This window comes from Loxodonta africana, chromosome 3 (assembly GCF_030014295.1).
Source record: "Loxodonta africana isolate mLoxAfr1 chromosome 3, mLoxAfr1.hap2, whole genome shotgun sequence".
NCBI lineage: Eukaryota > Metazoa > Chordata > Mammalia > Proboscidea > Elephantidae > Loxodonta > Loxodonta africana.
Genome location: NC_087344.1, coordinates 179,354,285 through 179,376,108, shown reverse-complemented (window position 1 = coordinate 179,376,108; position 21,824 = coordinate 179,354,285). Strand labels below are relative to the sequence as shown.

The 21,824-nt window shown below is 40.0% G+C and overlaps 1 non-coding gene across 1 annotated transcript; it reads right to left on the bottom strand.

Moving 5' to 3' along the window:
• Positions 1 to 913: 913 nt before the first annotated feature.
• On the bottom strand, positions 914 to 987 carry TRNAN-GUU (transfer RNA asparagine (anticodon GUU)). Its single transcript has one exon. It is a non-coding gene; the product is annotated as a tRNA-Asn (tRNA).
• Positions 988 to 21,824: the final 20,837 nt, after the last annotated feature.

Here is a 21,824-nt window from a genome sequence, read left to right as displayed (position 1 = left end):
AGCTGATGAGGATAGAGCAAGACCGGGCAATGTTTCCTCTTCTACAGAGGGTCACGTCGGTATGAGTCGGAACCAACTGGAGGACGCCTAACAACAACAAAGCTGAGAGAATTCATCCCCAGCAGACCCACACGGCAAGAAATGTTAAAGGGGTCCTCCAGGCAGAAGGAAACAGAGTCCAGATGGAAATCTGGACCTACACAAAGGAATGAAGAACACCAGAAATGGTATCCACGTGGGTAAATATGCAAGGTTTTTTCTGATTATTTAAATCTCCTTAAAAATATTTGGCCATTTAAACAAAAGTAATAACAATGGACTGCGAAGTTCGTAACATATGTAAAAGGCATAACAACCAGAGTGCAAAGACTGATAGAAGAGAAATGTGAAGAGGTATAATATCATTTGTAGGACGACAGTGAAAAGTTAAAGATGTAGGAACCCTTAAAATAACCAAAAAATTGGGTTATAGCTGATAAGCCAACAAGGAAGAGAAAATGTAATTAGATAAAAACCCTGTAAACATAGTAATAGAACAATTGCTCTTTGAGGACTCTACCCTATAGAAATACTTGCACAAGGCGCCAAAGTTATGTGTTCAAGAATGACGACCCCCCCCGCATTATGTGTAGTCACAAAATCATAGAACCAATTAATTTCCAAAGCACCTATATATAGACAGAGTTGAACAATACTACAAGCAACGGGAGAAATTCGTTTGTCAAAAGTAGTGAAGAGGGTAATAATCTCCACTTCCAGGAGTGCACCTACTTGGTTCTCTGGGAGGACCCTGCTTTACGTCCTCCTGCTGTGGACAAGGGACCGCGGCTAGGCGAGGTTATTCTCTGTCTTCACGTGAGAGGATATGCAAAGTAGAATCGACCAAACACTAAATTTTTAAAAGTGAGACACACGTCCCTGGGTGGGCTCGAACCACCAGCCTTTCGGTTAACAGCCGAACGCGCTAACCGGTTGCGCCACAGAGACCTGAGAACGCAGTTTTTCTGGTCTCAGTAAAGACTGACTTCTAACTAAGCACCACGCGGTGCCACCCGCTTTCTGCGGCACAATTGCGCAGGCTCCAAAGCCTCAGAAAACCGGACCGGCTGGGGCGACAAATCTCGTTGTTCCTCACGTGTGAAACCTGTGCGGCGGGTGAGTCTGAAGCTAGAAGGGCAGCCGAATGGCCTTCGCCCCTCCTTGCTCCTCGTCCGCCTCAGAAGCCAGCGACCCCCAGAGACCCTCGGGTCAGCAACCCCCGCCTGAGCCGAGTGGGGCCCATGACACGCTGAGCCCCGTGGGTTCCGGGACGTCCCTTCGCGTCGCCTGCACCTCCTTCGCCCTCCCGCCCGCGCCCCGGGACGCCCCCCGAGCGACCCGGTTGTGGTGGGTGGGGCGGGAGCGGGGAAAATAAGCGGGAAAGGGGAACCGTGAAGAGGAGCGGAGGGAAGCAGGCAGGCGTGGACGAGGACGAGACCTCCAGGAGGCCCGTGCAGAGACTCAGGCGGGGCCTGGGGCAGAGAGAAAGGTTTTTATGATGTAGTACAATAGGAAGGGCGGAACTGAGAGAGGACACGAAAAGGAGAAAAGCAGGAGGACCCATAGCTGTTCAGGAGCAAAGCCGCAAGAAGATAGTGAATGTTTTTATGTCGATACTGTTAAAGGAAGCGCAGGAGCTGACGGTAGGTTTGTGGCTCTCCGCGATCGTATCCTCGTCTGCAATCTGCGTTGTGGCCCTAGCGCCTTCGGTGCGAACCGGAGTCATGGCAGTTTCTGGTCCTTACCTTCGCAACATTTGCTTTGGCTTTTTAATCCCTCTACAGACTGTGACCCTTACTGCCGGCAGTAAACTGGGCTTAACCTGTGCGATGTGGTTACCAGCATGGAAGGAAACCTGACAGTGCACAAACCTGGGGCCATGTTAAAGGAGAACCCTGGATGTAATGCGTGTCGGAGCAAAAGGTGAAGCTCCACCTTTTAGTAAGTCTTGTCTGTAACTTCCACTAATGAAAGAGTGTTAACCGTTTTTTTTTTTTTTCCGGTACAGATATTTCAAATATCAGTGGGGCTCTTTTACATGAAAGCAACAAGATTTTAATGAATTTATAATAAAATCCAAACTCCTTGTCATGGTCAGCATCAGCTTGTCTCCGTCCCCTGACACCCTAATTTTTATGCTAACGGTAAATTATTGAAACCTGATTCACATAGAATAAAAGTGCTCAAATCTTTACCACACAGCTTACTGAATTTTGACAAATGGAATTATCACCCAGAATAAGTTATAGAAAACTCCCACAATCCCAGCAAGGTTTGTAGAGTCCCTCTCCAGGCCAGGCCCATCCTGCCCAGTCTATCCAGCAGGTCGTGAGTGGCCAAGCAGTTTCCCATCCATCAACTATTCACCTTAAAGTTTGGCTGTACTCACCCACCTGTCAGCTCCTTGGAAGAAAGGCCTGGCAATCTGCTTCTGTAATGATTACAGTCAAGAAAACCCTATGGAGCAGTTCTACTCTGTAATACATAGGGTTGCCATGAGTTGAAATTGACCCCAGAGCAACAGGTTCGTTTTTTGGTTTTTGAGGTTTATCACCAAAGATTAATTTTGCTTCTTCTTGAAATTCACATGAATGAATGTGCACCGTCCTCTTTTTTTCATGCAACATTGTTTTAGAGATATATCCATGTTGTGTTTATCATCCTTAATTTTGGTGTTACTAATGTTTTTCCGGTGTGTGAATACACCACAGCTGATGAACATTTGAGTTCTTTCTAGTTTCGTGTCTTAGTTATTTAGTGCTGTTATAACAGAAGTACCCCAAGTGGCTGGCTTTAACAAAGAGAAGTTTATTCTCTTACGGTCTAGTAGGCCAGAAGTCCAAATTCAGGGCGCCGGCTCCAGAGGAAGGCTTTCTCTCTCTGTTGGGTCTGGAGGAAGGTCCTTGTCATCAGTCTTCCCTTGGTCTGGGAGCATCTCAGCTCAGGAACCTCAGGTCCAAAGGATGCGCTCTGCTCCCAGCACTGCTTTCGTGGTGCTATGAGGTTCCCAGCTCTCTGCTTGCTTCCCTTTCCTTTTCATCTCTTGAGAAATAAAAGGTAGTACAGGCCACACCCCAGGGAAACCTTTACATTGAATCAGAATGTGATCTAGGTAAGGGTGTTACAATCCTACCCTAACCCTCTTTAACATAAAATTACAATCACAAAATGGAGGACAACCACACAATACTGGAAAACATGGCCCAGCCAAATTGATACGTTTTGGGGGGGATGTAATTCAATCCATGACATTTGGGTTAATGTGAAGAAGGCTGCCATGAATATTCTTGTCCAAGTCTTGTGTGTGGACATGTGCATCCATTTGCCTCGAGTGTATACCAGGTACTGGAATTGCTGGGTCATGGAGTGGGTGCAAGTTTAATTTTACATTAGAAATTGCCAAACAGCCCTCTAGAATGGTTTCTCACCAGCAAAGAGAGTTGCAGTAGTTCCACATCCTTCTCAGCACTTGGTGTTCTCTGTCTTGAATGTACCCATCCTGTTAGGTGGGTAATGAAGGGTATCTCATTGGGTTTAAATTTGCGTTTCCCTCATGAGTAATGGTGTGGAGCATATTTTACTATGCCTTTTGGCCATTTAGAAATTCTAATTTGTGGAGAAAGCCAATTCAAGTATTTTGCCTTGGTTTGGTTTTTTTTATTATTATTGATTTCTAAGGGTTCTCTATATATTCAAGATTTGAGTCATTTTTCAGAGAAGCATGTTGCAAATATCTTCTCCCAGTCTGTGGCTTGCCTTTTCACTTTCTTGGGTAATTTTTTTATGACCAGAAGCTTTTAAATTAGATGAAACCTAATTTCTCTCCGCCCCCCCAATAGTTAAGGTCTATCAGGGCACAGTGGTTAAAATCTCAGCTGTCACCCAAAAGGTCAGCAGTTGGAATCCACCAGCTGCATCTTGGGCAGTTCTCCTCTGTCCTACAGAGTCGCTATGAGTTGGAATCGACTCCACAGCAACAGGTTTTATTGTGTTACTTGAGAAATCTTTCTACCCCATCGAAGATTGTTTCTTTTTGCGTGTAAACCTTTTCATGAGTTTTTATAGTAGTGATCTCATAACAATATTTTGTCCTTTTGTGATTGAGTTATTTCACTCAGCATGATGCCCTCCAGATTCATCATGGTGTGACAGATTGATCATTGTCGTTTATCATTGCGTAGTACTCCATTGTGTGTATCTACCACAGTTTGTTTATCCATTCATCTGTTGATGGGCATCTGGGTTGTTTCCATCTTTTTGCTATAGTGAACAATGCTGCAATGCATATGTCTAGTTCTTATTTTGCTAGAATATATTCCTAGGAGTGGGATTGCTGGATCATATGATATTTCTATTTGTAGCTTTCTAAGGCTCCAAAATTTTCATCTAGGAACTTTAGACTTTTGTCTTAATTTTAATCTATGACATCTCAAGTTCATCTCCTGACCATGGCAAGCTTGGTAGCTACCGATGCCCTGGCCTCCCAGAAATCCTTTTTATATGGTAAAAACACTTACAATAATTACTTGCTTTGCTCTTTGACTCTTACAGACCTCGTGTTTCCCTTCATGTCCCTCCATATCCCCCCGTCCCTCTCTCCATCTCTCTCCTCTGTCATTCTCTCTCTCTCTTTCTCTGCAACTAAGAAACCCAGAAACACCTGAAAAAGAGAAATTAGACCCAGCCTAATCTGTGTTCAAGAACATAGGTGCCGAGTTGGGAATCTGGTTCTGCCCTCGTATGGCCTTGGGTGAGTGTCTTAAACTTTAAGTGCCTCAATATTTCTATCTACAAGGCTGGGCCAATAAAAAACTCTGCTTCATACTGTTGTTGCCAGATGTACCTGGGTTTGTAGCTACTCGATCTATAATGTTATAATCAGTGAATCATCAAAACATTTTCATTGTACTCTGCATTATTTACTGAAAACCTTTGTCCTAATTCTTTTTCACTTTCGTTTTATTTCTTCTAGAACTTCATGTAAATGGAATCATGGCGTATGTAGTCTTTTGTGTCCAGCTTCTTTCTCTCTGCATAATCTCTGATTTTTATGTGCGTTGTTGAGTACATCAGATGTTTATTCTCCCCACCCCACCCTCTTTTTTCTAATTGCTGAGTAGTATTTCATTACACGGTTATACCAGAGTCACTTTGCTATTCATCTATTAATGAACATTTGGGTTGTTCCCAGTCTTAACCTATTATGAATAAAGCTGCTTTGACCATTCATTCATACCACGGGTGGTGGTGGTTTTTTTTTTTTTTTTTTTGATTGTGCTTTAGGTGGAAGTTTACAGCTTGTTTGTTTCTCATTCAAAAATTTATACGTATATCATTTTGTGACATTGATTGCAATCCCTGCAATGTGACAGCACTCTCTTCCCTTCCACCCCAGATTCCCTGTGTCCATTCATCCAGTTTTTCTGTCCCTTCCTGCCTTCTTGTCTTGCTTTTGGGCAGGAGTTATCAGTTTGGTCTCGTGTATACATATATGTATACATATATATATATATATTTTTTATTGTACTTTAGATGAAGGTTTACAGAGCAGATTAGTTTCTCATTAAACAATTAATACACGTGTTGTTTTGTAACATTGGTTGCCAGCCCCACGATGTGTCAACACTCTCCCCTTCTTGACCTTAGGGTCCCCGTTACCAGCTTTCCTGTTCCCTCCTGCCTTCCTGTCCTTGCCCTTGGGCTGGTGTGCCCTCTTAGTCTCATTTTGTCTTATGGGCCTATCTAATCTTTGGCTGAAGGATATACCTCGGGAGTGACTTAAGTACTGAATTAAAAGTGTTCGGGCCCATCCTCTTGGAGTTTCTCAAGTCTCTGTCAGACCAGTAAGCCTGGTCTTTTTATGTGAGTTAGAATTTTGTTGTATTAATAGATGGGCAACATCTATTCGTACTGGACTCAGTCTGGTGGAGGGTGTGCTAGCTGTGGTCCATTAGTCCTCTGGACAAATCTTGCCCTTGTGTCTTTGCTTTTTTTTATTGTCTCTTGATCCAGACAGGGTGAGACCAGTGGAGCATCTTAAATGGTTGCTCACAAGCTTTTAAGACCCCAGATTCTACTCAGCAAAGTAGGATGTAGAACATGTTTCTTTATAAAGTACATTATGCCAATTGAGCTAGATGTCCCCAGAGACCATGATTCCCAGCCCTTAACCCAGTAAATTGATCGCTTAGTTTCTTTCTGTGTGTAAACCTTTTCATGAGTTTTTGTAATAGTTCTTTCATGCGGTTTTTGTCTTTTGTGATTACCTTATTTCGCTCAACATAGTGCCCTCCAGATTCACCTATGTTGTAAGATGTTTCACAGGTTCATCACTATTCCTTATTGTTGCATAGTATTCCATTGTGTGTATACACCATTGTTTGTTTATCCATTCATCTGTTGATGGGCACTTAGGTTGCTTTCATGTTTTTGCTATTGTGAATAATGCTGCAATGAACATGGGTGTGCATATGTCTGTTCACGTGATGGCTCTTATTACTCTAGGATATATTCCTAGGAGTGGGATTCCTGGATCATATGGTATTTCTATTTCTAGCTTTTTAAGAAAGGGTCATATCGTTTTCCAAAATGGTTGTAACATTTTACATTCTGAACAACAGCGTATGGAGTTCCATGCTCCCTGCAAGCTCTCCAACATGTGTTATTTTCTGTTTTTTGATTCGTGCCAGTAATGGTTTGCATTTCTGTAATGGCTAGTGATATTGAGCATTTCCTCCTGTGTCTGTTAGCTGCTTGAAAGTCTTCTTTGGTGAAGTGTCTGTTCATATCCTTTGCCAGTTTTTTAATTGGACTATTTGTCTTTTTATTGTAGAGGTGTTGGATTTTCCTATAGATTTTAGAGATTAGACCTTTGTCTGATTTGTCATAGCCCAATTTTTTTTTCCCAGTCTGTAAGTACTCTTTTTACTCTTTTGGTGAAGTCTTTTCATGAGTATAAGTGTTTAATTTTTAGGAGATCCCAGTTATCTAGGTTATCTTCTGGTGTTTGTATATTGTTAGTTATGGTCTATATGCTATATATCCTGTGTATTAGCACCTTTAGCATTGACCCTGTCTTTTCTTCTATGATCTTTATAGTTTTGGGTTTTATATTTAGGTTTTGGTTTTTGTATGTGGTATGAGTATCCTGTTTCCTTTTTTTTTTTTTTTTTTTACAACTGGACATTTTTCCCAGGACCAATTGTTAAAAACGCTGTCTTTTCCTCATTTAATGGACTTTGGGGCTTTGTCGAAGATCAGGTGACTGTAGGTGGGTAGATTTACATCTGGGTTCTTGATTCTGTTCCATTGGTCAATATGTCTGTCATTATACCAGGACCAGGCTGTTTTGTCTACTGTAGCTGTATGGTAGGTTCTGAGGTAATTTTCTGAGACCATCTGTTAGTGAACATTTCAGTTGTTTCCAGTCTTGGCTATTGTGAATAAAGCTGCTTTGAGCATTCATTCATACCAGGAGTGGTTTTATTTATTTATTTTATTGTGCTTTAGATGAAGGTTTACAAGCAGATTAGTTTCTCATTAAAAAATTAATATACATATTGTTTTGTGACATTTGTTGCCAATGCCATGACATTTCAACGCTCAACCCCTCTCACCAGTGGGTTTCCCGTTACCAGCTTTCCTGTCCCCTTCTCGAGGGCACTGGGTTTGGTTTGGGTTTTTTTGGTAGCTGTGTAGTAGGTTCTGATCAGGTAGCACAGGTCCCCCTACTTTATTCTTTTTCTTCAGTAGGGCTTTTCTTATATGGGGCCTCATTCCTTTCCATACAAACTGAATGATTAGTATTTCCATCTCATTAAGGGACACTGTTGGTATTTGGATCGGAATTGCATTGTATTTGTTGATTGCTTTGTGTAGAATTGACATTTTCACAATGTTGAGCATACCTATCCATGAGCATTGTATGTTTTTCCATTTATGTATGTCTCATTTGGCTTCTTGCAGCAGTGTTTTGTAGCTTTCTTTGTATAGGTCTTTTATGTCCATGGCTAGATTTATTCCTAAGTATTTTATTTTTTTAGGGGCTATTATAAATGATACTGCTTTCCTGATTTCCTTTTCGTAGTTCTCTTTATTGATGTATAGGGATCCAACTGATTATTGTATATTTAGCTTGTATCCTGCCACTCTGCTGAATCTTTCTGTTCCAGTGCTTTTCTTGTGGAGTCCCTTGGGTTCTCTATACATAGTATCATATCATCCACAAATAGAAGTGGTTTTACTTCTTCTTTATCAATATGGATGCCCTTTATTTCTTTTCTTTCCTTATTGCTCTAGCTAGGACTCCTAGCACAATGTTAAAGAGGAGTGGTGATAAAGGGCATCCTTATCTTGTTCCTGTTCTCAGAAGGAATGTTTTCATCCTCTCTCCATTAAGAATGATGTTGGCTGTTGGTTTTGTATAGATGCCCTTTATTATGTTGAGGAATTGCCTTTCTATACCTATTTTATTGAGTTTTTTTTTTTTATCGGGAATGGGCATCGGACTTTATTGAATACCTTTTCTGCGTCAATTGAGATGATCATATGATTCTTTTCTTTTGTTTTATGTATGTGGTGAATTACGTTGATTGATTTTCTAATGTTGATCCGTCTTTGCATATCTGGTATGAATCCCACTGGGTTGTGGTGTATTATTTTTTTTGATAAGGTGCTAAATTCTATTGGCTAGAATTTTGTTGAGAATTTTTCCATCTGTATTCTGGAGAGATATTGGTCTGTAATTTTCTTTCTTTCTTTTTTGATGTCTTTGCCTGTTTTTTTTTTTATCAGGGCTATGCTGGCTTCATAGAATGAATTCTGAAGTATCCCTTCCTTTCCTATGTTCTGAAATAATTTGAGTAGTACTGGTACAAGCTTTTATCTGAACATTTGGTAGAATTCTCCAGTGGAGCCCTCTGGGCCAACGCTTTTTTTTTTTTTTTTTTAAACTTTAGGTGAAAATTTACAGAACAATCTAGTTGCTCATTAACATTTAATACAAGTATTGTTTTATGACATTGGTTAACAACCCTACGACATGTCAACACTCTCCCTTCTCAACCTTGGATTCCCTATTACCAGCTTCCCTGTTCCCTCCCCCTTCTACTTCTCACCCCTGGGCTGGTGTGCCCCTTTAGTCTCATTTTCTTTTATAGGCCTGTCTAATCTTTGGCTGAAGGGTGAACCTCAGGAGTGACTTCATTACTGAGCTGAAAGGGTGCCCGGGGGCCATACTCTCAGGGTTTCTGCAGTCTCTGTCAGGTGAGTCAGGGCTTTTTTTTTTTAATTATCTTTTCAATCTCTTCTCCTGTTAAGGACATTCAGATTTTTTTTTTACCTTAGTTTTTTTGTGTTAGGTAGGTAGTGTGTTTCTAGAAATTTGTCTCTTTTCTCTAAGTTTTCAAATTTTTCAGAGTATAGTTTTTCATAGTACTCTGTTAAGATTCTTTTTATTTCACTTCAGTCTGTTGTAGTGTCCCCCCGCTTTGCTTCTCATTTGGGTGATTTACATCCTCTCTTGCTTTTCTTTTGTCAGTTTGGCCAATGGTTTGTTGATTTTGCTGATCCTTTCAAAGAACCACCTTTTGGTTTTGTTGAGTCTATTGTTTTTCTATTCTCTGTTTCATTTATTTCTGCTCTGATCTTTATTATTTCCTTCTGGTTGCTGTGAGTTTCTTTTGCTGTTCTCTTTCTACTTGTTTGAGTTGATAGCTAATGTTTTGATTTTTTCCCTTTCTTCTTTTTTGATGTCTATGTCTAGTGCTATAAAATGACCTCTGAGCATTGCCTTTGCTATGTCCCAGAGGTTTGGGTATGATGTATTTTCATTCTTGTTTCATTTTAGGAAATTTTTTATTCCATCTTTGATTTCTTCTATTACCCAGTGGCTTTTAAGAAAGGTGTCATTCAGTTTCCATGTATTCGATTTTTTTTCCTTGCTCTTCCTGTTAGTAATTTCTGCTTTTATGGCATTGTGATCAGAGAAGATGCTTTGTATTATCTCAGTGTTTTGGATTTTGTTGAGGGTTGCTTTATGGCCTAGGATGTGGTCTATTTTGGAGAATGTTCCATGTGTCTTAGAAAAGAACGTGTACTTTGCTGCTGTTGGGTGGAGTGTTGTATGTATGTCCATAAGGTCAAGTCGGTTGATCGTGGCCTTTAGATCATCTGTATCTTTGCTGAGTATCTTTCTAAATGTTCTGACCTGGGTGGCAGTGAACTGGTATCTTTCCAGCCCAGTGATCATGGCCCATTGGAAAGGAGCAGAGTCCATGTACAGTGAAGAAGGGTGGGGGTGGTGGGAAAGCATGTAACTTTGGTTACCAGGTGCTATCTCCTGTTTGGAGCTCCATGAAGTTTCTTTCCTGTACTCCTTGTCTGCAGTTCTTGGTGGCTGAGGTCCAAAATGGTGAATCCAGGTGGCAATAGCTGGTTTCTCTCTGGCCAAGCAACTGTGGCCCATTGGAAAGAGGCAGAGGCAGGCCTTGTACAGTGAAGAAGGTTGGGGAGTGGGAAAGTGGGTATCCTTGGTTTACTGGGTGCTGTCTTCTGTTGGGAGCTCCAAGAAATTGCCTTCACGTACTCCCCGTCTTCATTCCTTGGTGGTTGTAGTCCAAGATGGCACATCCGTGCTGTGTTCGCTGATAGGGGACCTCAACTCCATAGCTCTCCTTGTTCTCTGTCCTCTCTGAGTTTCTCATTCCATTTGGTGCTTGATCGAGTTCTTTATTCCTTCATTTGATGCTTAGGGTTCTAGGATTGACACTTGTATCTGTTTTACTTAGTTTTCAGGTTCTTGCTGCAGAGGGACGGCATAGTGCTTCTGTCTATAGGGCCATGTCAGCTCTGCCTCCCTTGAGTGGTTTTTGAGGACATACATTTTCATTTCTTTTGGAAGAATACCTCTGTGAATGATTGGTGGCACCATCAATTTTATTAAACTTTATTAAAAACTGCCAAACTGTTTCCAAAGTATTTATACCATTTTATATTCTCACCAACAATGTGTGAGAGTTGTGGTTTTTCTACATCTTCACCAAGATTGAGTGTTTTCAGTCTTAATAAGTTTAGTTATCCTGTAAGACCAGTGACTTATTCATCTGAAGAAGCTTTTTTCAACACAAGCCATGATTCCACCCTCACTAGATGGAATACACAGGATTATATCTGTGGAAAGAGACAATTGAGAAGCTCAGTATCATCAGTCAGGACAAGGCTAAGGGCCAAATGCTGAACAGACCATCAGTTGCTCCTATGCAAGTTCATGCTGAAGCTGAAGAAAATTAAAACAAGTCCATGAGAACCAAAGTACTACCTTGAATATATCCCACCTGAATTTAGAGACCAGTTCAAGAAGGGATTTGACACACTGAACACTAATGATGAAGACCAGAAGAGTTGTGGATTACATCATGGACATGATACATGAAAAAAGCTAAAGGTCATTAAAAAGACAGGGAAAAAAAAAGACCAAAATGGATGTCAGAACAGACTATGAAACTTGTTTTGCATGCTAAAGAGAACAAAAGAAAAGGTGATATTAAAGAGCTGAACAGAGGATTCCAAAGGGTGTCTTGAAAAAATAAGATAAAGTATTATAATGAAATATACAAAGACCTGAAGATAGAAAACAAAGAGGGAAGTACATGCTTGGCATTTCTCAAGCTGAAAGAACCAAAAAAAAATTAAAGCCTCGATTTTCAATATTGAAGAATTTTCTGGGCAAAATGTTGAATGGCACAGGAAGCATCACAATAAAATGGATGGAATATTCGGAGTCACAGTACCAAAAGGAATTGGTAAGAGTTCAGGCATTTCAGGAGAGAGCATATAATCAATAACCAATGATACTGAAGGAAGAACTCCAAGCCACAGTGAAAAAAAAAAAATTTTTTTTGAAGGCATTGGCAAAAAACGAGCCTCCAGGAATTGATGAAATACCAACTGAGATGGAACAAATGGATGCAACCCTGGAAGCATGCACTTGTCTATGCCTAGAAATTTGGAAGACAGCTACCTGCTCAACTGACTGGAAGAGATCCATGTTCACGATCATTCCTAAGAAAGGTGATCCAATGGAATGTAGAAATTATTGAACAATATTAATATCACATGCAAGCAAAATTTTGCTGAAGGTTATTCAAAAATGGCTACAGCCATACATGCACAGAAAACTGCCAGAAACTCAAGCCAGATTCAAAAGAGGACATGGAATGTGTGATATCGTTGCTGATGTCAGATGGATCCTGGCTAAAAGCAGAGAATACCAGAAAGATGTTTACCTCTATTTTATTGACTATGCAAAGGCAATTGACTGTGTGAACCATAACAAATGGTGGATAACATTGCGAAGAATGGGAATTCCAGAATACTTAGTTGTGATCATGCAGAACCTGTACATAGATCAAATGAACAGGCAGTCGTTCTAAAGGAACAAGGCAATTCTGTGTGGTTTAAAATCAGAAAAGGTGTGCAGCAGGGTTGTATCCTTTCACTATTCTTATTCAATCTGTGTGCCGAGCAAATAATGTGAGAAGCTCGACTATACGAAAAAGAACTCGGCATCAGGATTGAAGTAAGACTCATTAACAAACTGTAATATGCAGATGTTACAAACATGCTTGCTGAAAGTGAAGAGGACTTGAAACACTTACTGATGATGATCAAAGACCACAAGCTTCATTATGGATTACACCTCAACATAAAGATAACAGAAATCATCACAACTGGACCAATAAGCAACATCATGATAAACAGAGAAAATACTGAATGAAATCAACAATTTCATTTTACTTGGATCAACAATCAATGGCCATTGAAGCAGTAGTCAAGAAATCAATTTTTTTTTTTTTAATTGCATTAGGCCAATCTGCTGCAAAAGACCTCTCTGAAATCTTAAAAAGCAAAGATGTCACTTTAATGAGTAAGGTGCACCTAACCCAAGCCGTGGTCTTTTCAGTCGCCTCGTACACATGCAAAAAAGCTGGACAATGGAAAAGGAAGACTGACTGCTTCTTAGAAATGAGGATATTGAGACTTTGTCTAACATACTTTAGACCATTGTCAAGAGAGACCAATCCCTGGAGAAGGATATCATGCTTGGTAGAGGGTCAGTGAAAAAGAGGAAGACCCTCAGCCAAATGGGTTGACACAGTGGCTACAGTAATGGGCTCAAATGCAACTTACTGTTCTGAGGATGATGCAGGGAGGACCAAACCCATTGCCTTCGAGTGGATTCCTGTAGGACAGAGTAGGTTTGCCCCATAGGATTTCCAGGGAGTTGCTGGTGGATTTGAATTGCTGGCCTGTTGGTTAATAGTCAAACTCTTCACCACTGTGCCACCTAATTTAATGTTTTTATTAAGAAGTACAAACTATTTTAGAGAAATTTTGATTGCTGAAACATTAATATATTGATACTTTGACAAGGTCAAATAGTGAAGTGCATTTTTTTCCTCAATCATCCCAGGAGGAATAAACTGGGAAAAGGAAACTGTGCATTTATTACTGCATTCTTTTATCCATCAACTCTTACCTCCTTTAATAAAATCAGATATAAAGTGGGCCTAGCCTAGTCCACTCCAATCCATTTGCCACACTGTATCCTGAGTGACTCTTCCACAGCCTGTGTCTGGACATACGTGCAGCCTAAATGCACTTACTGTTCTTATATGCGTTTAGGAAAATGTCTAAATACCTTTATGATCTGTACCCAGCTTCCCTCCATGCTCATCATCTGAATGTCTCCTGACAATTCTCAGATCAACTAGCTGTGAACCCCTTCACATGTCAGGAACTCTCTCACTTCTATGGTTGTGATTTCATGTGGTGCCAGAGAGCCTATGAGCATCCAAGAATAGAGCAAAAGTGAAGCAAATACTGGAGGGAGAGCTGGGAGAGTGCAGGGACAAAACAGAGGAGGTTGGCCAAGATGGTGACACCCTTCCTGGATTTATACAGTATATATTGTGAGTAGTATTTACTAAAACTGTCATTTGCTTAAACCTCCCAATGGTGGATTAGGCCCTTACAGTTTTTTGAGAAGGATTATTTTAGGGTGTTGTTGTTATTGTTAGATGCCCTCAAGTCACTTCTGACTCATAGTGACCCTATGTACAACAGAACAAAACACTGCCTGGTCCTGTGCCATCCTCACAATTATTGCTATGATTGAACCCATTGTTGCAGCCACTGTGTCAATCCACCTCATTGAGGGTCTTCTTCTTTTCCGCTGACCCTATACTCTGCCAAGCATGATGTCCTTCTCCAGAGACTGATACCTCCTGACAACATGTCCAAAGTATGTAAGACACACTCTCGCCATCTTTGCCTCTAAGAAGCATTCTGGCCGCACTTATTCCAAGACAGATTTGTTCGTTCTTTTGGCAGTCCGTGGTATATTCAATATTCTTTGCCAACACCACAATTCAAAGGCATCAGCTCTTCTTCGGTCTTCTTTATTCATTGTCCAGCTTTCACATGCATATGATGTGACTGAAAATACCATGGCTTGGGTCAGGTGCACCTTAGTCTTCAGGGTGACATCTTTGCTCTTCAACACTTTGAAGAGGTCCTTTGCAGCAGATTTGCCCAATGCAATGCGTCTTTTGATTTCTTGACTGCTGCTTCCGTGGCTGTTGATTGTGGATCCAAGTAAAATGAAATCCTTGACAACTTCAGTCTTTTCTCCGTTTATCATGGTGTTGCTCATTGGTCCAGTTGTGAGGATTTTTGTTTTCTTTATGTTGAGGTGTAATCCATACTGAAAGCTGTGGTCTTTGATCTTCATTAGTAAGTGCTTTAGGTCTTCTTAACTTTCAGCAAGCAAGGTTGTGTCATCTGCATAACGCAGGTTGTTAATGAGTCTTCCTCCAATCCTGATGCCCCGTTCTTCTTCATATGGTCCAGATGAGTTGCGGAATGACATCAAGGACATCATCCATGAAGAAAGCAAGAGGTCACTGAAAAGACAGGAAAGAAAGAAAAGACCAAGATGGATGTCAGAAAAGACTCTGAAGCTTGCTCTTGAGCGTACAGCAGCTAAAGCAAAAGGAAGAATTGATGAAGTAAAAGAACTGAACAGAAGATTTCAAGGGGCCTCTCAAGAAGACAAAGTAAAGTATTATAATGACATGTGCAAAGAGCTGGAGATGGAAAACCAAAAGGGAAGAACACACTCGGCATTTCTCAAGCTGAAAGAACTGAAGAAAAAATTCAAGCCTTGAGTTGCAATAGTGAAGGATTCCATGGGGGAAAATATTGAAGGATGCAGGAAGCATCCAAAGAAGATGGAAGGAATACACAGAGTCATTATACCAAAAAGAATTAGTCGATATTCAGCCATTTCAAGAGGTGGCATATGATCAGGAACTGATGGTACTGAAGGAAGAAGTCCAAGCTGCTCTGAGGGCATTGGCGAAAAACAAGGCTCCAGGAATTGATGGAATATCAATTGAGATGTTTAAACAAACAGATGTGACGCTGGAGGTGCACACTTATCTATGCCAAGAAATATGGAAGACAGCTTCCTGGCCGACTGACTGGAAGAGATCCATATTTATGCCTATTCCCAAGAAAGGTGATCCAAGCGAATGTGGAAATTATAGAACGATATGAGTCGAAATCAACTTGACGGCAACAGGTTTATCATTAATGTCACACGCAAGCAAAATTTTGCTGAAGATCTTTCAAAAATGGCTGCAGCAGCATATCGACAGGGAACTGCCAGAAATTCAGGCTGGTTTCAGAAGAGGATGTGGAACCAGGGATATCATTGCTGATGTCAGATGGATCCTGGCTGAAAGCAGAGAATACCAGAAGGATGTTTACCTGTGTTTTATTGACTGTGCAAAGGCATTTGACTGTGTGGATCATAACAAACTATGGATAATACTGCGAAGAATGGGAATTCCAGAACACTTAATTGTGCTCGTGAGGAACCTTTACATAGATCAAGAGGCAGTTGTTTGGACAGAACAGGGGATACTGATTGGTTTAAAGTCAGGAAAGGTGTGCGTCAGGGTTGTATTCTTTTACCATATTTAATCAATTGGTATCCGGTCAATTCCTGGAGTCTTGTTTTTCGCCGATGCCTTCAGTGCAGCTTGGGCTTCTTTCTTCAGTACCATAAGTTCCTGATCATATGTTACTTCCTGAAATGGTTAAACATCGACCAATTCTTTTTGGTATAGTGACTCTGTGTATTCCTTCCATCTTATTTTGATGCTTCCTGCGTCATTTAATATTTTCCCCTTAGAATCTTTCAGTATTGCAACTCAAGGTTTGAATTTTTCTTCAGTTCTTCCAGCTTGAGATATGCTGAGCATGTTCTTCCCTTTTGGTTTTCTGTCTCCAGGTCTTTGCACATGTCATCATAATACTTTACTTCGTCTTCTCAAGCTGCCCTTTGAAATCTTCTGTTCAGCTCTTTTACTTCATCATTTTTTCCTTTTGCTTTAGCTACTCAACGTTCAAGAACAAGTTTCAGAGTCTCTTCTGACATCCATTTAGGTCTTTGCTTTCTCTCCTGTCTTTTTAGTGACCTCTTGCTTTCTTCATGTATGATGTTTTTGTTATCATTCTACAAATTTTCTGGTCTTTGGTCATTAGTGTTCAACGAGCCAAACCTATTCTTGAGATGGTCTCTAATTCAGGTGGGATATACTCAAGGTCGTACTTTGGCTCTTGTGGACTTGTTCTAATTTTCTTTACTTTCATCTTGAACTTGCATATGAGTAATTGATGGTCTCATCTGCAGTTGGTCCACGGCCTTGTTCTGACTGATGATATGCAGGTTTTCCATCATCTCTTTCAACAGATATAATTGATTTGAGTCCTGTGTATTCTATCTGGTGAGATCCACATGTATAGTCACCGTTTATGTTGGTGAAAAAAGGTATTTGCAATGAATCATTGGTCTTGCAAAATTCTACCACGCATTGTTTCTATTACCAAGGCCATATTTTCCAAATACCAATGCTTCTTTTTTTGTTTCCAACTTTTGCACTCCAATCACCAGTAATTATCAGTGTATCCTGATTGCATGTTCAGTCAATTTCAAGGTGCAGACGTTGGTAAAAATCTTCAATTTCTTCATCTTGACCTTAGTGGTTGGCACATAGATTTGAATAAGTCACACTAACTGGTCTTCCTTGTAGGCATATGGATATTATCCTATCACTGACAGCACTGTACTTCAGAATAGGTATTGACATGTTCTTTTTATCAATGAATGCAACGTCATTCCTCTTCAAGTTGTAATTCCTGGCATAGATTGTCTGATTCAAAATGGCCAATACCAGTCCATTTCAGCTCACTAATGTCTAGGATATCTATCTTTATGCATTCCATTTCTTTTGTGTGTGTGTGTGTGTGCTTTAAGTGAAAGTTTACAGTTCAAGTCAGCTCCTCATACAAAACCTTATACACACATTGTTATGTGACCCTAGTTGCTCTCCTCATAGTGTGACAGCACACTCCTCCTCTCTAACCTGTATTTCTCCTGTCCATTCAACCACCTTCTGTCCCCCTCGGCCCTCTCATCTCACCTCTGGAAAGGAGCTGCCCACTTAGTCTCATGTGTCTGCTTGAACTAAGAAGCACACTCCTCACCAGTATCATTTTATGTCTTATAGTCCAGTCTATCTTTTTCTGAAGAGTTGGCTTCGGGAATGGTTTTAGTTTGGGGCTAACAGAGTCCAGGGGCCATGTCCTCTGGGGTCCCTCCAGTCTTAGTTGGACCATTAAGTCTGGTCTTATTACTAGAATTTGAGTTCTGCACCCCACTTTTCTCCTGCTCCATCAGGGATTCTCTGTTGTGTTCCCCGTCAGGGCAGTCATTGGTGGTAGCTGGGCACCATCTAGTTCTTCCAGTCTCAGGCTGATGGAGTCTCTGTTTTATGTTGGCCCTTTCTGTGTCTTGGGCTCATATTTTCCTTGTGTCTTTGGTATTCTTCTTTCTTCTTTGCTCCAGGTAAGTTGGGACCAATTGATGCATCTTAGATGGCTGCTTGCAAACTTTTAAGAACCCAGATGTCACTCACCAAAATGGGAAGCAGAACCTCTTCTTATTAAAATTTGTTTTGCCAATTGACTTAGATGTCCCCTGAAACCATGGTCCCAAGAGCCCCACCCCTGCTACTCTGTTCCTCGAGGTATTTGGTTGTATTCAGGAAACTTCTTAGATTTTGGATTAGTCCAGTTGTGCTGAATTCCCCTGTATTGTGTGTTGTCCTTCCCTTCACCTAAAATAATTCTTGTCTACTATCTAGTAAATACCCCTCACCCTCACTCCCCACCTTAGTAACCTTCAAAGAATGTTTTCTTCTGTGTTTAAACTTTTTCTTGAATTCTTATAATAGTGGTCTCTTACAATATTTTCCTTTTGCGACTAATTTTACTCAGCATAATGCCTTCCAGATTCATCCAAGTTATGAGGTGTTTCATGGATTCATCGTTGCTTTTTATCATTTTGCAGTATTTCGTTGTGTGAATATACCACAATTTGTTTATCCGTTCATCCATTAATGGGCACCTATGTTATTTCCATCTTTTCATTATTGTAAACAGTGCTGCAGTGAACATGGGTGTGCATATATCTATTTGTGTAACTGCTCTTCCAAGGAGTGGGATTGCTGAATCATATGGTAGTTCCATTTCTAGCTTTTTAAGGAAGTGCCAAATCGATTTCCAAAGTGGCTGTACCATTTTACATTCCCACCAGAAGTGTATTAAGTGTTCTAGTCTCTCCACAACCTCTCCAACGTTTATTATTTTGTGTTTTCTGGATTAATGCTCACCTGGTTAGGAGGAGATGGTATCGCATTGTAGTTTTGATCTGCGTATCTCTAATGGCTAAAGATCATGAGCATTTCCTCATGTATCTATCAGCTGCTTGAATGTCTTCTTTGGTGAAGTTCCTGTTAATATCCTTTTCTCATTTTTTAATTGGGTTATTTGACTTTTTGTTGCTGAGCTTTTGCAGTATCTTGTAGATTTTAGAGATTAAACACTGGATTTGTTGTAGCCAAAATTTTTTTCCCAGCTTGTAGGTTATCCTTTTACTTACTGTTTTGGTGAAGTCTGAATGAGCATAGTGTTTGATTTTTAGGAGCTCCCGGCTATCTAGTTTCTCTTCTGGTGTTTGTGCATTGTTAGCAATGTTTTGTATAGTGCTTATGCCATGTATTACGGCTCCTGGTGTGGTCACTATTTTTTCTTCCATGTCTTTATCATTTTAGATTTTATATTTAGGTCTTTGAGCCATTTTGAGTTAGTTTTTGTGCATACTGTGAGATATGGGTCTTATTTCATTTTTTTGCAGATATCCAGTTATGCCAGCACCATTGTTAAAGAGACTGTCATTTCCCGAATTAACAGACTTTGGGCCTTTGTCAAAGATCACCTGCTCGTATGTCAATGAATTTACATCTGGATTCTCAGTTCTGTTCCATTGGTCCATATATCTTTTTTGTACCAGTACCAGGCTGTTTTGACAACCATCGCGGTATAATAGGTTCTAAAATCAGGTAGTGTGAGATTTCCAACTTTGTTCTTCCTCTTCAGTAATGCTTTACTTATCCAGAGCTTCTTCCCTTTCCATATGAAGTTGGTGATTTGTTTCTTCATCTCATTAAAAAATGCCATTGGAATTTGGATCGGGATTGCATTGTATCTATAGATTGCTTTCTGTAGAATAGACCTCTTCCCAATGTTGAGTCTTCCTTTCCATGAACAAGGTATGTTTTTCCACATATGTAGGTCTCTTTTGGTTTCTTGCAGTAGTGTCTTGTAGTTTTCTTTGTATAGATCTTTTATGTCTCTGGTTAGATTTATTCCTAAGTATTTTATCTTCTTGGGGGCTATTGTAAATGATATTTATTTGGTAATTTCCTCTTGGACTTTCTCTTTGTTGCTGTAGAGGAATCCAACTGATTTTTGTATGCTTGTCTTGTATCCTGATGCTTTGCTGAAATGTTTTTTTAGTTTCAGTAGTTTTCTTGTGGATTCTTCAGGGTTTTTTGTGTATAAGATTATATCATCCGCTACTAGAAATACTTTTGCTTCTTCTTTACCAATTTGGATGCCCTTTATTTCTTTTTCTAGCCTAACTGCTCTGGCTAGGACCTCCAGCACAATGGTGAATAAGAGTGGTGATAAAGGGCATCCTTGTCTGGTTCCCGTTCTCAAAGAGAATGTTTTCAGACTCTCTCCATTTAAGAAGATGTTGGTTGTTGGGTTTGTATAAATGCCCTTAATTTTGTTGAGGAATTTCCCTTCTATTCCTATTTGCTGAGAGTTTTTGTCATGGATGGGTGTTGAACTTTGTCAAGTGCTTTTCTGCATCAATTGATAAGATCATGTGGTTCTCATCTTCTGTTTTATTTATGTGATGGATTACATTGATTGTTTTTCTAATGTTGAACCATCCCTGCATACCTGGTATGAATCCCACTTCGTCATGGTGAATTATTTTTTTGACATGTTGTTGAATTGCATGGGCTAGAATTTTGTTGAGGATTTTTGCATACAAGGTCATGAGAGATATTGGTCTGTAATTTTATTTTTTTGTGGTGGTTTTGGTATCTGAGTTATGCTGGCTTCATGGAATGAGTTTGGGAGTATTCCATGCTTTTCTATGCTCTGAAATACCTTTAGTAGTAGTGGTGTTAACTCTTCTCTGAAAGTTTGGTAGAATTCTCCAGTGAAACCATCAGGGCTGGGCTTTTTTTTTTTTTTGCTGGGAGTTTTTAAATTACCTTTTCAATCTCTTCTTTCGTTATAGGTTTATTTAGTTTTTCTACCTCTGTTTGTGTTAGTTTAGGAAGGTAGTGTGTTTCTAGAAATTTGTCCATCTCCTCTAGCTTTTCAGATTTGTCAGAGTACAGTTTTTCATAGTATTCTGTTATGATACATTTAATTTCCATTGGGTCTGTTGTGATATTGCCCATCTCATTTCTTATTCAGGTTATTTGCTTCCTCTCCTGCTTTTCTTTTGTCAACTTGGCTAATGGTTTATTGTTTTGTTGATCTTTCCAGAGAACCAGCTTTTGGTCTTTAACTCTTTCAACTCTTTTGCTATTCTCTATTTCATTTAATTCTCTCTAATTTTTGTTATTTGCTTTCTTCTGGTGCCTGAGGTCTTCTTTTACTGCTCTCTTTCTATTTGTTCAAGTTGTAGGGTTAATGTGTTGATGTTGGCCCTTTCTTCTTTTTGAATCTGTTCATTTATTGGTATAAATTGCCCTCTGAGCACTGTTTTTGCTGTGTCCCAAAGGTTCTGGTAGGATGTGTTTTCATTCTCATTTGATTCTGTGAATTTCTTTATTCCATTCCTAACTTCTATAAGCCAGTAGTTTTTGAGCAAGGTGTTGTTCAGTTTCCATGTGTTTGATTTTTTTTTTTCCTTGCTTTTTCTGTTACTGACTTCTACTTTTATGGCTTTAAGGTCAGAAAAGATTCTTTGTAATATTTCAATGCTTTGGATTCTGTTAAGTCTTGCTTTATGGCCTAATATGTGGTCTATTCTGGAGAATGTTCCATGTGCTTTGGAAAAAAGATATACTTGGCTACTGTTCAGTGGAGTTTTCTGTATACATCTATGAGGTCAAGCTGGTTGATTGTGGCATTTAGATCTTCTGCATCTTTATTGAACTTCTTTCTACATGTTCTGTCCTTCACCAAAAGTGGTATGTTGAAGTCTCCTACTATTATTGTGGAGCTGTCTGTCTCACTTTTCAATGCTGTTAGAGTTTGTTTTATGTATCTTGCAGCCCTGTCATTGG